Source organism: Dama dama, chromosome 15 (genome assembly GCF_033118175.1).
Source record: "Dama dama isolate Ldn47 chromosome 15, ASM3311817v1, whole genome shotgun sequence".
NCBI lineage: Eukaryota > Metazoa > Chordata > Mammalia > Artiodactyla > Cervidae > Dama > Dama dama.
In genome coordinates, this window is record NC_083695.1 from 30,038,045 (window position 1) to 30,052,997 (window position 14,953).

Here is a 14,953-nt window from a genome sequence, read left to right on the forward strand (position 1 = left end):
GGAAACCCAGGCCACGGCCCCGACCAAAAGTTACCCATACCCTGCTTAGGATGTAGAAAACTACAGGAGGACATAAGTTCTACCCTTACAATAAGAAGCCAGTAAGCTGCAGTGTCATGCCTCTTTTAGCCTGTTACGGGGCTGAGGTTTCAAGGTAAGCAGGTGGGTTAAATTTCAGAGGGTGACTGAAAGAAAGAGAGGCTCCACATGCTCATCTACCTCTGGCAGAGCATGGAAGGAAGTGGTCAACAGAGAAGCAGGTAAGAAAATGCAACTGAAATTTTAAACCACTTTTAAAGGTTACGGTGACAGTTTGGAATCATTGGGAGCTCTGTGCCCAAGGGGAGCCTGCACCTACTCATCCAATCTTGTCCATGGTCCTCAGCTGGATGCACACGAGGACGATCTGGGGCAGAACAGGTGAGCCTTGAGTCGACCCTCTGGGGCTCTGACTAACTCTGAGAGTGCAGATTAAGAAAGCAGTTCCGATTCACAGTGCACCAGGATGCAGGCTACCTGTACACGGAAAACTAGAAAGTCTTGCTCAGAGAAGTGTAAGAGTAGCTAAAGGAAGTCTCAGTATGGTCAAGTTCTCAAAATGACCTGTAAAGGTAATGCTGTTCCACTCAGAATTCCAGCCGGCTGGATGTTCTTTGGAAATTGCAAACTGATCATAAAATTTTTATGGAAATAAAGAGGACTTAGGATATTCAAAACAATTCTGAAAAAGAACAAAGTGGGAGAATTTATACTACCTGATTTCTAGACTGATTGTGAAGCTACATTAACTAAGATGGTTTGGCATTGGTGTAATAGATACACAAAACAATGGAACAGAATAGAAAATCCAGAAATAGACCCACACAACCATGAGTTCTTAACAAGATGCCAAAGTAATTCAGTCAGGATGATAGTCTTTTCAATAAATGATGTTATAAAAATGGAAGCTCTGTATAGAAAGAAAGAAACCTCAACTTTCACCTCATATCATATGTGAAAATTGACTCAGTCAAAAAGGGTGATCAACTTAAAGGTAAGAGCTAAAACCAAAACTTACAGAGGAAAAATGTTTGTAAAAAATCTTTGTGACCTTGGGTTAGACAAAGATGGCACTAAATGGGCACAAACCATAAAAGAAAATGTTGACAAGTTGAACTTGATCGAAACTAAAAACTTCTACTTTTCAAAAGACAGTGGTAAGAAAATGAAAAGGCAAAATAAATAAATAAATAAATAAATAAACAAGAAACAAAAAGCAAACAAACCAAAAAAACCCCAAAAACAACAATGGGAGAAAACCAACCAACAACACAAGCTGGGAGAAGATACGTTCACATAATATATCTGATCCTGGACTTGTATCCAGAATATATAAAGAGTTCTTAAACAATCCCCCCCCCAATGCGCAAAAGATTTGGACACTTTACTGAAAATGTACAATGACAAATAGGTACAGGAAAAGATATGCAACATCACTGGTTGTTAGGGAAAGGGGAATTTAAATGGCAAAGAGATTTTATTTCATAGCCATTAGAACAGCTAAATGCTTCCCTGGTGGCTCCGATGGTAAAGAATCTGCCTGCAATGTGGGAGACCTGGGTTTGATCCTTGGGTTGGGAAGATCCCTGGAGGAGGGCATGGCTACTCACTCCAGTATTCTTGCCTGGAGAATCCCCATGGACAAAGGAACCTGGCAGGCTATGGTCCATGGGGTCGCAAAGAGTCGGATACAACTGAGTGACTAAGCACAGCACAGAACAGCTAAAATTAACAAGATTGGCCACATCAAGTGTTGGGAGGATGTTGGGCTTCTGGAACTCTCACTCTTTTAGGTAGGAATGCAAAGTGGTACATCCATTTAGAACATTCGGTCTGCTTCTTATAAAGTTGAACATACATTTACCTACAACTCAGTGATGACTGCCTTATGTATTCACATGAGGGAAATGAAAACATTTGTCCACAAAGCAACCTGTATGCAAATGTCCCTTAGCAACTCTATTCAAAATAGACCTCAACTGGAAACAACCCAAATATTTACCAAATAGTGGATGGATAAATAACCTGTGACATATCCATAGAATGGAATACTACTCACGAACAAAAAGGTATGAACCACTCATATGTACGTGCACACATCAACATGCACAGATCTGCAGAGCGTTCTGCTGAGAGAAGACAGGCCCCAAAGACTACCCACCAGGTGAGTCCCTTCATAGGAGATTTTGGAAAAGATAAAACAGATCACTGGTTGCCAGCGCTGGGAGTGGGAGGGAGGATTGACTGTGAGTGGGCATGGGAGGACTTTGTGGAGAACTAGACATGTAGAGGTACCTTGATTGTGGTGGTCACACTAATTTTAAAGTGAATTCTCCTATATGCAAATTCTGTATCAGTAGAGAATATTAAATCACATAATGAAGGTAATGGGAGATGTCTCACTCAAGATCTCTGCAAATACACTGTACTGTTTTCCTGGAGAAAACATCTGCTCCCCTCTCCCATTTGATTCCCAGCATCACCATTTACCACCTGGGTGGAATTGGAAGAGTTATTTTACCTTTCTGAGCCCTAGACTCTCATCTGTAAAATGGGCATACTTCTTTCTATCAGAATTGCTCATCACTCTTGGAGGTGCTGAGTGCTGTGTCTCTGCTTACCTAGGAGGTAGGCTGCAGGAGGAGAGTAACAATTCTTTTCTTATTTGTGTCCTTCTCTCTTCACCCCCTGCCTCCCAACGGGCCTCAATAGAGGCCTCTGGGACTCCTGGCTGCATGATGCTGCAAGTAATTTGTAAGGACAGCCAGAGGTACCCAGGCCAAGCCCTCGGCTCCTAGGCAAGGGACCTGTTCCTGCTGCTAGGACTCCCTGGGAGCAGGTGACCATCCAGGGCTGGCAGCGCCTCATCCCAGAGAAGTGGAGGCAAGAGGGTACCCGCCTAAGCTCAGAGGCCCAGGACAAGCTCAGGCTCCACACCAGCACTTGGCTTCATGTGCAGGCTGCCAGTCACCACCCCCCTTCCAGCCTCAGCTCCCTTATTTGCAAAAAGGGAATATGAAATGACTCACAGGTTGGTTTAGAGCAAAGGAGACAATGTCTATGAAAGTGTTTAGCAAGTGAGGGATTATGGTTGCTACTAAAATTCTGGTGATGGATAGTAACATAAAAGAGACCTGCAGGGAGCCGGGAGTTGGACTGGGGCCTGGTTCAGTTCTGCCTCACAGAGGCTCTGCCTAAAGCCATTTGCTGGCTCTCATCGCCCTTAGGGAGGAGACCAGAATCCTTCCTCTGGCTGCTGAGGCCCTGGTGGTCTTCCTCAGGGGATGTTTCTCCACCTCTGCTTCAGGAAACTTGGTGCACTTATGGGTTGATCTCCATAGTGACTGAATAAGGCCTGTCCTCCCCCTAGACCATAAGCCAATGACAGTGGGACTTGCTTTTAATAAATGCAGCATTTGCAGGATAAGTAAATAGGGATGCACAGAGGTGGTAGGTTCTTTGCCTCCCTGCAGGGCCCCACAGGGCTCCCGAAATTCTCCGTGGGAGCCAGGCCCTAGAAACCAAGAGGCAGCAGGAAGCCAAGGGTGGGGGTGGGGAGCCCACTGGGTCTTGCAGCTGGAGGTTATGTCTCCTTGGAGAACACAGTCACTGGCTGGATCAGTGACTGGAAGCTTAGGCCTTCCATTCATATAGGATTAGCAGCAGGAGACAGTGTATAGATGTCTGACCCACCTGTGCAAATGGGTAAACTGAGGCCCAGAGAGAGCAAATGGCTATTCCCAAACCACGCCAGTGGTGGCAGGGCCCAGGCCAAGAGTCAAGTTTTGCCTACAGTCACGCAGTATGTTCCTGACAGATCTCAAGTCTCTTGGGCTCTAATTTCCCACCCTTTGTCCCATCAAAAGTCTAAGTGCTATCTGTGCAGGAGGAGAAGCATAGGCCTGGGGAGGTGATGGGGGTGTGGCCTCAGGAGTCTCCTGTGGAAAAGAGCAGAGACCAGATTACTAGGTTCTAGTTCTTTTTTTTTTTTTTTTTAAACAGAAGCATCACTGTGATTACCTCTTAAAAAATTTTTTTTTTTAAATGTGGGCCATTTTTAAAGTCTTTGTTGAATTTGTTACAATATTGTTCTGTTGTTTATGTTTTGATTTTTTGGCTGTGAGTCATGTGGGATCTTAGCTTCCAGACCAAGGATGAAACCCGCACCTCCTGCATTGGAAGCATGAATCTTAACCACTGGACCACCAGAAAAGTCCCTGGGTTCTAGCTTCAACTCTGTCACTCATTGTGTAACGTTTGGCAAGTTATTTAACCTTTCTGAGCCTCAGTTTCTTCATCTATAAAATGGGGATAATAATACATATTTCACAGGGTTAGAGTGAGTATTAAATGGCTTATTTTTGCCTGCATTGCATACATAGTTGCGGTCCATGCAAAGCCCTTAGGACAGTGTATGCACATGGTAAGTGCTACATGAGTGTTAGCTGCTGTTTCCAGTCTCACTCCCCGCTCCCCCAGCCTCCTGAGGGGAGAGTGGTGGTGAGGGTCCCATGCAGCAGATTCACAGGGACTAGAGATGGCCGGGGGCACAGGAACGTCTGTCTCCAGCAGGCTGTCCTGCCGCGGGCTGCTGACATCCGGGAACTTCCTGCGTGACTGAGCAGAGGCAGCCTGAGAAGGGGTGGGGGTGTGCGCGGGCCGGGTCACACTGTGCAGACTGAGAAAGCAGAAGGAGGGCACGGGTGAGAGAGGCTTTCAGCCGCACAGGGATGCTGGTTGGGGTCCTCTCCTGGGCAGAGGGAACTGGGGGGAGTGGTTCGTCTATTTCTGGGCAGTTAGGTGGAGGGAGGTTCCTTTCAGGGAGAGCTCTTGGTAACATCCATTGGGAAGATGCTGATTCAAGGCAAGGGTCCCCTAGTATGAACACTGCCGAAGGTTGGGAATGATGGTTTGTGAGCGAGGGTATTATCTGGGGGCTTCTGGCAATGGGAGAAGAGAGATGGGGGGGCCACCTAGTGGTAGAATGCCAGGGACTAACAGCAGAGCTCTTCCCTAGGACCCACAAAACTGCAAAATCTCCAGAAATCCCCAATGCTCATTATGACTGGATCCCTCCTGGTGATTTGTGCAGGAGCCAAATTCTGCATCTGGGTTGATATGAGGGGCAGAGCTGGGGTCAGAGGCAGCAAGCCCCCCAAGTCTCTATGTCTCCAGGAGCCCCAGAAATCTTTAGACAATGGGAACTGGGACAGATCAAGGATTTCTCACCTAGAAGCCATGGGCAGGGGAATAGAGGGTCCCAGAGTCCCAGGGGACTCAATACTGGGCAGGAGACCTGAACCGGGAGCTGGGATGATGTCCTTCGCTGCTACTGTGCTCGGGTCTGACACTGGCAGAGGGCCAGTTTGTGAGGTGCTTTCTCTAGGTAACCACGTTCTTTGTTTGCCTCTGCTTTACAGACGTGGACACAGATGCACTCAGTCAAGAGACCTGCCCGAGGACGGCATCTAGAGCTGGAATGTGAGCCCAGGTGGGGATTCTGTCCCGGAGCATCTGTACTCTACCCCCAGGAGGCCAGTGAGTGAAGGGACGTGGCCAAGTACCCTGGGTCAGGCAGAGACAGGTGAGGGGCATCTGCTGGGTAAGCAGTGAGGAGAGGTGGTCCCTCAATTCTGCAGGCTCCTGAATAGAGCCGCCACATGGCAGCCTCTGCTGGTGTGGGGAGGGGGCATGCTGGAGCTGGGGCAGGGAGAAGAGGGGTGCTGGAGGCAGCCTCGCACCCAAGTTTGGGAGGGCTGGGGCTTCAGGGTGCACTGGTCTCAACTCACTGTCCTGGGGTAGACTATTCCTCCTGTGGCCCCTCGACCTTCCCACCCGTGCTGGGCGCTGCCAGGCTGGCATGAGGCTTCCATCAGGTTGCAGGTTAATAAATCTCACTCTTCTCCGAGGCCCTGAATTGCAGGATTGTGCTTTATCTCAGCGTGGTGCTGCAGGAAAGAAAAAACTCTTTGGAATTCAAATGTATGAAAACATCATGCTGTTCTAAATGTAACTAGGGGAGCTCACTAAGGAATCTTGAGAGGCTTTGATGAAGTGATCACCACTGACCAGAAGAAGAGAGCAACGTCACTGAGAGCAAATGACTGCAACCGCTTTTGCCTTCTAAGGGAGCAGCAGAATTTATATCACAGAGTAAGTAGGTCTGTGCTGCTGGGGGCACTGGAGAAAGTGAGGCTGGAGAAGGGGCCCTTTGTAACCATGGGGAGCACCCTTAATGGGGAGAAAAAACAGCTGTAGAGAAGGGGTGAGGGAACCACAAGACCGAGATGGCAGTGGGGACAGTGAGGAATGGCTGGATGGGGACTTTGGGGGATACAGTTTGCTTAATGGGTCTAATAGTTTATTTTTTGGCATTGTCCCCTCAGTCATTGGGGAATGTCCACACCCCCCCCCCCCCCACATTAAGGACTTTGCAGGAGTCAGGATTTGTGTTTATTTTGGTAAAAATTGAGAAAAACGAAACGATGCACAGTTGAAGATAAAATAGTGAGCAAAGCCCTGGAAAGTAGGAGGGGGACAGGGCAGAGAATGAGGTGCTGAGCAAGTGGCCCCCCCACCCCCCCACACTCCAGGAAGTCACAGGAATTCTGAGGAGTGCACCAAACTGCTCAGAGATTGTAGGCAGTGAGGAGCTCAAGGAGCGGGAACCACACACTGACATCTGAGTTGCAGTAGAGAAGTCACCTCTGCTTTAGCAGCTTTGTTGATGAGGCAAGTATTTGTGCTGGGATAGTTGGAGTAGGGCCTCCCTGCAAGCAGACCCCACTCCTGTCCCATGGAGCCAGGGTAAGCATTTGTGTACTTGGAGGGAGCCTGAAAATTGTCTGGACCTTCAACTTTGCAGATGGGGTGATGGGCCCCGGGAGGAAGTATGTACATTCTCGGGGTCACCCAGTGGGCTATGGCAGAGCTGGGTGGCTCTTAACCCAGAGTGAGGAAGAGGCTGGGGTGGCAGGGACAGGCGAGATAACACCAGGGGTGGGAAGGCGGCTGGGCCTCTCGTGCCTGGCTGGTGGTGGCGGTAGGGGAGAGCTGCCCAGTCGCTGCCAGGGCTTCCTGCATGCTCTGCCTGGAGGTGCCTGACTGAGCTGGCCCCAGATAAAGAGACAAGCTCTGGGTGTTGCCTGGATGGAGAACGGCAGAGAGAAGGCACCCATCAGGCACCCCCAGCCCCCAGCCCCAGCGCTGCCACCCTAGCTGTTAGCAGAGGATGACATTCTTTCATGGGGAGGTGGGTTGCAGCCTGCACAGACCCTCCTCCACCGCCAGTCCTCTGACCCTACCTCAGGAAAGCCCAAAGCCTGAGCTCCTGGGTGAGTCCTCTCGGTCTGCCCAGAGCCCCTGCCCCGCCAGCCTAATCTAGACCTTTGGTTCTGGTGGGCAGCATCCACCTGGAGGTGTCTCTAGCCCCCATGGGTGAGTGAAGGAAAGAGTGTGGTCCTCCTGGGCCAGCGCTTCAGGGGTCAGGCTCTGCCAAGGCCATGGTGGCTGAGGCGCCAGAGCAGCCAGCTCCCTCAAGCACTTTATGAGAGGCAAGCACCAGAGCCCACCCTCAGTGAGTCGTGGGGAAAGGGTGCAGAGGAGGTGGGGGGCCCTCAGAGGGGTGGTGTGGGCATGAATGAGCTGCCTAGACAACCTGACCAAGTTCTTGGGAGCTGTGAGGATGGAATGACCCTTTCTCTACCCCTTCTGCACAAGTGGAAGCTCACAAGGGCATGAAAAGAGGACTCTGGTCTCCCTGAAGCCAGGAAATCTTAAAATTGTGAAATCTTAGGGTGTTTGAATCATAGGATCCCAGAAATACTTGGTATTGGGATTCTGGAAATCACCGGAGTGTAAGATTTTAAAGCGCGTTTTAATGCACGATGCTCTTTTATTTACCATTATGACTTGGAGAATGAAAAAATACATTAAAAATATACTAGTAGTTTTCTTTAGTGTTTTGACTCTATTTTTACTTTTCCCAGTTTTCTCTGTTTTCCAAATATTTGCAATGAGCGTGGGTTATTTTTAAAATGAAAAATAACATGTGAAAATAGCACTCTGCCTCTTATCACCAGAGGCAGTACACTCTTGTAACTTGAGTGGAGGCTAATTATGTCCTTTTGTTTGGGGCAGTCCTTTTTCCCCCTGATATGCAAAAGTATTGAAGCATAAGAAGATTTTTAAATCAGTTGCCAAAATATAAAAGTCTGGCACTTGTAGAATCTTAGGAAAAAGACACCAACCTTCCCAGAGAGGTGAAGCAGCCTAGAACTTTTAGCTCAGGAGAGCCTAGAACTTTTGAGAACAGGAGCTCTCAGAGGACTTCAAAATCACCTGGCCAAGCTCCTCCATTTATATCTGAGGACTCTTGTGAGAGGGCAGTCTTGTGTGAGGTTACCTTCTTCTGTGGCTCCCATCTCTGCCAAGGGCGGCAGAGCATCTCCTGGGCGGCAGGCAGGCAGGAGGCCTTGTGGTGTTGCTGACCACTCCTGACCCTTGCCCCCGTGCTGTCTCAGACTCGAGCTGCATCTGATGGAGACTGGCCAGATCCAGAGTCTGGAAGCTGCCAGCTTTGTCTGCGTACAGTGTATCCACCTGGTCAGTGGGGGAGAGCAGAGAAGCCCTTGAGAACGGATGGTCACAGGAAGTGCCTGGTATAGGGGAGAAACTAAACAGTGTGTTTTGAATGAATGTATATATGAATGAGTCAGTGAGTGATTGTGATGGTCTTAGTGAATAAGAGCCTGCAGTAGGTCATACCTGGAACCTGAGTCGTGGCTGTGCTGCTGAAGCCGACACACCTCCCAGGGATGCTGTACCCACTGTGCACTCATGTTCTTAGCAGCATTATCCACAACAGCCAAAAGGCAAAAGGACCCAGATGTTCATCGGTGGATGGATCGATAAACACAATGGAGTATTACATACAATGAAATATTATTCAACCTAAAAAAGGAAGGATATTCTGGGACTTGCTACAACATGGATGAATCTTGAGGACACTATGGTAAGTGAAGTAAGCTAGTCACAAGATGATAAATACTGCCTGATTCTACTTATAGGAGGTACTTAGAACAGTCAAATACGTAGAGACCAAAACTAGAAGGGAGGTTGCCAGGGGCTTGGAGAGGAGGGAATGGGGACTTATGGTTTAATGGGTATAGAGTTTCAGTTTTGCAAGATGAAAAGGGTTCTGTGGATGGTTGGTGATGATGGTGACCCAACAATATGCATGTCTTTAATGTCACTTCCCAGATAGCTCAGTGGTAAAGAAACCTGCCAATGCAGGAGATGCAGAAATTGCAAGTTTGATCCCTGGAGAAGGAAATGGGAGCTCGCTTCAGTACTCTTGCCTGGAAAATCCCATGGACAGAGAAGCCCGATGGGCTGCAGCCTATAGGGTTGCAAAGAGTCGGACACTGAGTCACTGAGCATGAGTGATATTACTGAACTGTATCTTAAAAATGGTTAAAACGGTAAGTTTATATTAAAAGTACGTAACAATCAATTCTATTAAGAAGTAATTTTATTCTCAAGTAATGGGGAAGAATGAGGGAGGATCAGAATCATCAAGTGAGACTGAATCCATGGCTTTGCCTCTTGGAAAAATGATGACCAATGATGGTATCATCTCAAAAGCTGACATTCCTTCCCACTCAACAAAAAAATCCCAAGAACAGACAGTGTTTATTCCAGTTTGGGTCATATGTTTATTCAATCCTTGAGCCAGTCCCTATGCCCAGGGATGTGATACTTCAGTTGGATGGAGCTAAGTTTCAGGCCCACCTGGAAGGAGGGCAGGGGACATCTGGGCACCCCAACAGGGGCTTCCACAGTGGGTAAGGAGACTGGATCCCAAGGAGGACCTAATAGCAGAGAAGATTGGAAGGGAAAATCTGTCTTCTTGCTTCAGTCAGAGCAGCAGAGGGTAGGGAGAGGAGAAATTCCAGGGCGTGAGCCAAAGAAAATTTAGAAGTGACTCAGAAGTGGCCATGGGTTCCTGACACCCAGCAGAAGTCCCCTTGATGGCCAAACAGGGGCTCAGACAGAGAGCACTGCTAAGCAGAGCACAGAGGCTCTGCAAAGACAAGTCACGCTTACACACCACAGCCCAGTGACCAGCCTGGCCTCCACCCTGCCCAGGACCTGAGGTCAAGAGGGTGCTCTGTGCAAGTGACAATGCAGGCAGGCCTGATGCCACTTGCATTTCCAGGAAGGCCAGTGACGACTGTGCTTTGTGAGATGTCTGGAACCTTCCAATTCCCCCAGCTAGCTGCCCCTTGGGCAGTCAGCAGTAACTCCCTTAAAACATGGAGAAAGTAGGTAAGCCTGTTGGAGGACTTTAAAGAGGGCCAGGAAGTCAGCAAACCCTGCTGAGCTCCATATTCCAGAGATGGAGGAAGAGGGACCAGGAGGAAGAGGGAGTGAAGTGACTAGAAGTGAGGGATGGGTCCACTTCTCTCTTTGGAGACGAGTGGGCCTTGGGGTAAGCCTGGGAGGTGGCAGCTGGCAGGATGTAAGGGGCACTGATTGAGGAGTCCAAAGCTCTGGGTTTGAATCCATTACTTATTGGCTGTGTGAATTTTGATGTTACCGTTGCTCTGAGCCTTGGATTTTTCTACCTGTGAAATCTACCCACGGGTCGCTGTGAGCCCTGAATGAGATCAGATCATTCCAGGCAACCAGAGGTTAGCCATCTGTGTTTTTGCAACAGAGCAGTTTCCCATTTGCATGTCATGTGTTTATTTCCACAGTGTTTCTATGTGCACTTGGTTCAGTTCGGTTCCCTTATCTTTCTCCTAACAGATTGCAGAGCTGCTGAGAAAGATCTCATCTGTTCACAGTCTACCCTCAAAATACACAGGTAAGAAGCCAGACCCAGAATGTCTTCTTTTTATTATTATTTTTTTTTTATTAGTTGGAGGCTAATTACTTCACAACATTTCAGTGGGTTTTGTCATACATTGATATGAATCAGCCATAGATTTACACGTATTCCCCATCCCGATCCCCCCTCCCACCTCCCTTTCCACCCGATTCCTCTGGGTCTTCCCAGTGCACCAGGCCCGAGCACTTGTCTCATGCATCCCACCTGGGCTGGTGATCTGTTTCACCATAGATAGTATACATGCTGTTCTTTTGAAATATCCCACCCTCACATTCTCCCACAGAGTTCAAAAGTCTGTTCTGTATTTCTGTGTCTCTTTTTCTGTTTTGCATATAGGGTTGTCGTTACCATCTTTCTAAATTCCATATATATGTGTTAGTATGCTGTAATGTTCTTTATCTTTCTGGCTTACTTCACTCTGTATAAGGGGCTCCAGTTTCATCCATCTCATTAGGACTGGTTCAAATGAATTCTTTTTAACGGCTGAGTAATATTCCATGGTGTATATGTACCACAGCTTCCTTATCCATTCATCTGCTGATGGGCATCTAGGTTGCTTCCATGTCCTGGCTATTATAAACAGTGCTGCGATGAACATTGGGGTGCACGTGTCTCTTTCAGATCTGGTTTCCTCAGTGTGTATGCCCAGAAGTGGGATTGCTGGGTCATATGGCAGTTCTATTTCCAGTTTTTTTAAGAAATCTCCACACTGTTTTCCATAGCGGCTGTACTAGTTTACATTCCCACCAACAGTGTAAGAGGGTTCTCTTTTCTCCACACCCTCTCCAGCATTTATTGCTTGTAGACTTTTGGATAGCAGCCATCCTGACTGGCGTGTAATGGTACCTCATTGTGGTTTTGATTTACATTTCTCTAATAATGAGTGATGTTGAGCATCTTTTCATGTGTTTGTTAGCCATCTGTATGTCTTCTTTGGAGAAATGTCTGTTTAGTTCTTTGGCCCATTTTTTGATTGGGTCATTTATTTTTCTGGAATTGAGCTGCAGGAGTTGCTTGTATATTTTTGAGGTTAATCCTTTGTCTGTTTCTTCATTTGCTATTATTTTCTTCCAATCTGAGGGCTGTCTTTTCACCTTACTTATAGTTTCCTTTGTAGTGCAAAAGCTTTTAAGTTTCATTAGGTCCCATTTGTTTAGTTTTGCTTTTATTTCCAATATTCTGGGAGGTGGGTCATAGAGGATCTTGCCGTGATTTATGTCGGAGAGTGTTTTGCCTATGTTCTCCTCTAGGAGTTTTATAGTTTCTGGTCTTACATTTAGATCTTTAATCCATTTTGAGTTTATTTTTGTGTATGGTGTTAGAAAGTGTTCTAGTTTCATTCTTTTACAAGTGGTTGACCAGTTTTCCCAACACCACTTGTTAAAGAGGTTGTCTTTTTTCCATTGTATATCCTTGCCTCCTTTGTCAAAGATAAGGTGTCCATAGGTTCGTGGATTTATCTCTGGGCTTTCTATTCTGTTCCATTGATCTATATTTCTGTCTTTGTGCCAGTACCATACTGTCTTGATGACTGTGGCTTTGTAGTAGAGTCTGAAGTCAGGCAGGTTGATTCCTCCAGTTCCATTCTTCTTTCTCAAGATTACTTTGGCTATTCGAGGTTTTTTGTATTTCCATACAAATTGTGAAATTCTTTGGTCTAGTTCTGTGAAAAATACCGTTGGTAGCTTGATAGGGAGTGCGTTGAATCTATAGATTGCTTTGGGTAGAATAGCCATTTTGACAATATTGATTCTTCCAATCCATGAACACGGTATGTTTCTCCATCTGTTTGTGTCCTCTTTGATTTCTTTCATCAGTGTTTTATAGTTTTCTATGTATAGGTCTTTTGTTTTTTTAGGTAGATATACTCCTAAGTATTTTATTCTTTTTGTTGCAATGGTGAATGGTATTGTTTCCTTAATTTCTCTTTCTGTTTTTTCATTGTTAGTATATAGGAATGCAAGGGATTTCTGTGTGTTAATTTTATATCCTGCAACTTTACTATATTCATTGATTAGCTCTAGTAATTATCTGGTAGAGTCTTTAGGGTTTTCTATGTAGAGGATCATGTCATCTGCAAACAGTGAGAGTTTCACTTCTTTTCCTATCTGGATTCCTTTTACTTCTTTTTCTGCTCTGATTGCTGTGGCCAAAACTTCCAACACTATGTTGAATAGTAGTGGTGAGAGTGGACACCCTTGTCTTGTTCCTGATTTCAGGGGAAATGCTTTCAATTTTTCACCATTGAGGGTGATGCTTGCTGTGGGTTTGTCATATATAGCTTTTATTATGTTGAGGTATGTTCCTTCTATTCCTGCTTTTTGGAGAGTTTTAATCATAAATGAGTGTTGAATTTTGTCAAAGGCTTTCTCTGCATCTATTGAGATAATCATATGGTTTTTATCTTTCAATTTGTTAATGTGGTGTATTACATTGATTGATTTGCGGATATTAAAGAATCCTTGCATTCCTGGGATAAAGCCCACTTGGTCATGGTGTATGATTTTTTTAATATGTTGTTGGATTCTGTTTGCTAGAATTTTGTTAAGGATTTTTGCATCTATGTTCATCAGTGATATTGGCCTGTAGTTTTCTTTTTTTGTGGCATCTTTGTCTGGTTTTGGAATTAGGGTGATGGTGGCCTCATAGAATGAGTTTGGAAGCTTACCTTCATCTGCAATTTTCTGGAAGAGTTTGAGTAAGATAGGTGTTAGCTCTTCTCTTTAAATACAGTAACAGTGGGTGCAAAGCCAGGCAGTAACACAAGCATTCTGCAGGGAGTTGCGAAAGCAAACACAAGATGGAGAAAGCAAAATAAACAGATTCGAAGGATGGGCTAAGAAACTTAATTTTTTCTTTAGAGGCTATACCTTGAGATATTTTAAAATAGCAAGTGTCTCCATTATATAGTTGTGTATTTAAAAATTACACATGTATTTTCAATTATATATATTTTTTAATTTGGCTGCACCAGGTCTTAGTTGTGGCATGAGGGGTCTTTGATCTTCCTTGTGGCATGTGAACTCTTAGTTGCAGCATGCAGGATCTAGTTCCCTGACCAGGGATTGGACCCAGGACCCCCACATTGGGAGTGAGGAATCTTAGCCACTGGACCACCTGGGAAGTCCCCTAAGAAACTTAAAAGGGGAGGTACCCCTTTTAAGAGAATAAGAAAATTATGATACTCCCCCTGCAGGGACAGATGTATGATTCTACTAATACTAATACGGTGTATCTAGAGTAGTCAGACTCAGAGACAGAAAGGAGAGTGCCAGGTCTTGGGAAAAAGGGGGAAGTGGGGAGTTATTAATGGGTTTCAAAATTTCAGCCTTGCAAGATGTAAAGAGTTCTGGTGATGGCTGATAGTGATAGTTGCATGTGGTGTGAATATAATTAAAAACACTGAACTGTACACTTCAAAATGGTTTAAATGGTTCATTTTATGTTATGTATATTTTATATGAAAAAAAATTGGAAAATTTTTGTGGGCTTTCTGGGGGCAAACTGGTGGCAGGGTTGAGGACAGAGCAGGAGGAAGTCAGCGAGATGGCATAGTTTTTGGTTTTGTCTGTATGTTTTGTTTTTGGCTGTGCCACTTGGCATATGGGATCTTAGTTCCCCGACAAGGGATCGAACCTGTGCCCTCTGCAGTGGAAACATGGAGTTCTAACCACTGGACTGCCAGGGAGGTCCCAGGGCATAGTTGTTATAGATGAGGCTGCCACCAGGGAAACATCCCTAGTAGCCAAGGACCTTTTAAAAACAGGACAGTTTTATACTGACCATGAAGCTTTTTGCTGGATTCACAGCAAATCCCCACCCAGTCCCTGTTCTTGATTGAAGCCTGCTGAGCAAAAGTTTTGTGTGAAAGGGGTTCCCTGAATTGACATTGGAAGAATGGCAGTGGTGCTGGAAGTGTAGAATGGAGCCACAACCTGTGGACGGAACCAAGTCAGTAGAAGCAGGAGCTCAGAGCCATAGTGACCATGACATTGTAAATACTCAATGCCCATCCCCCCA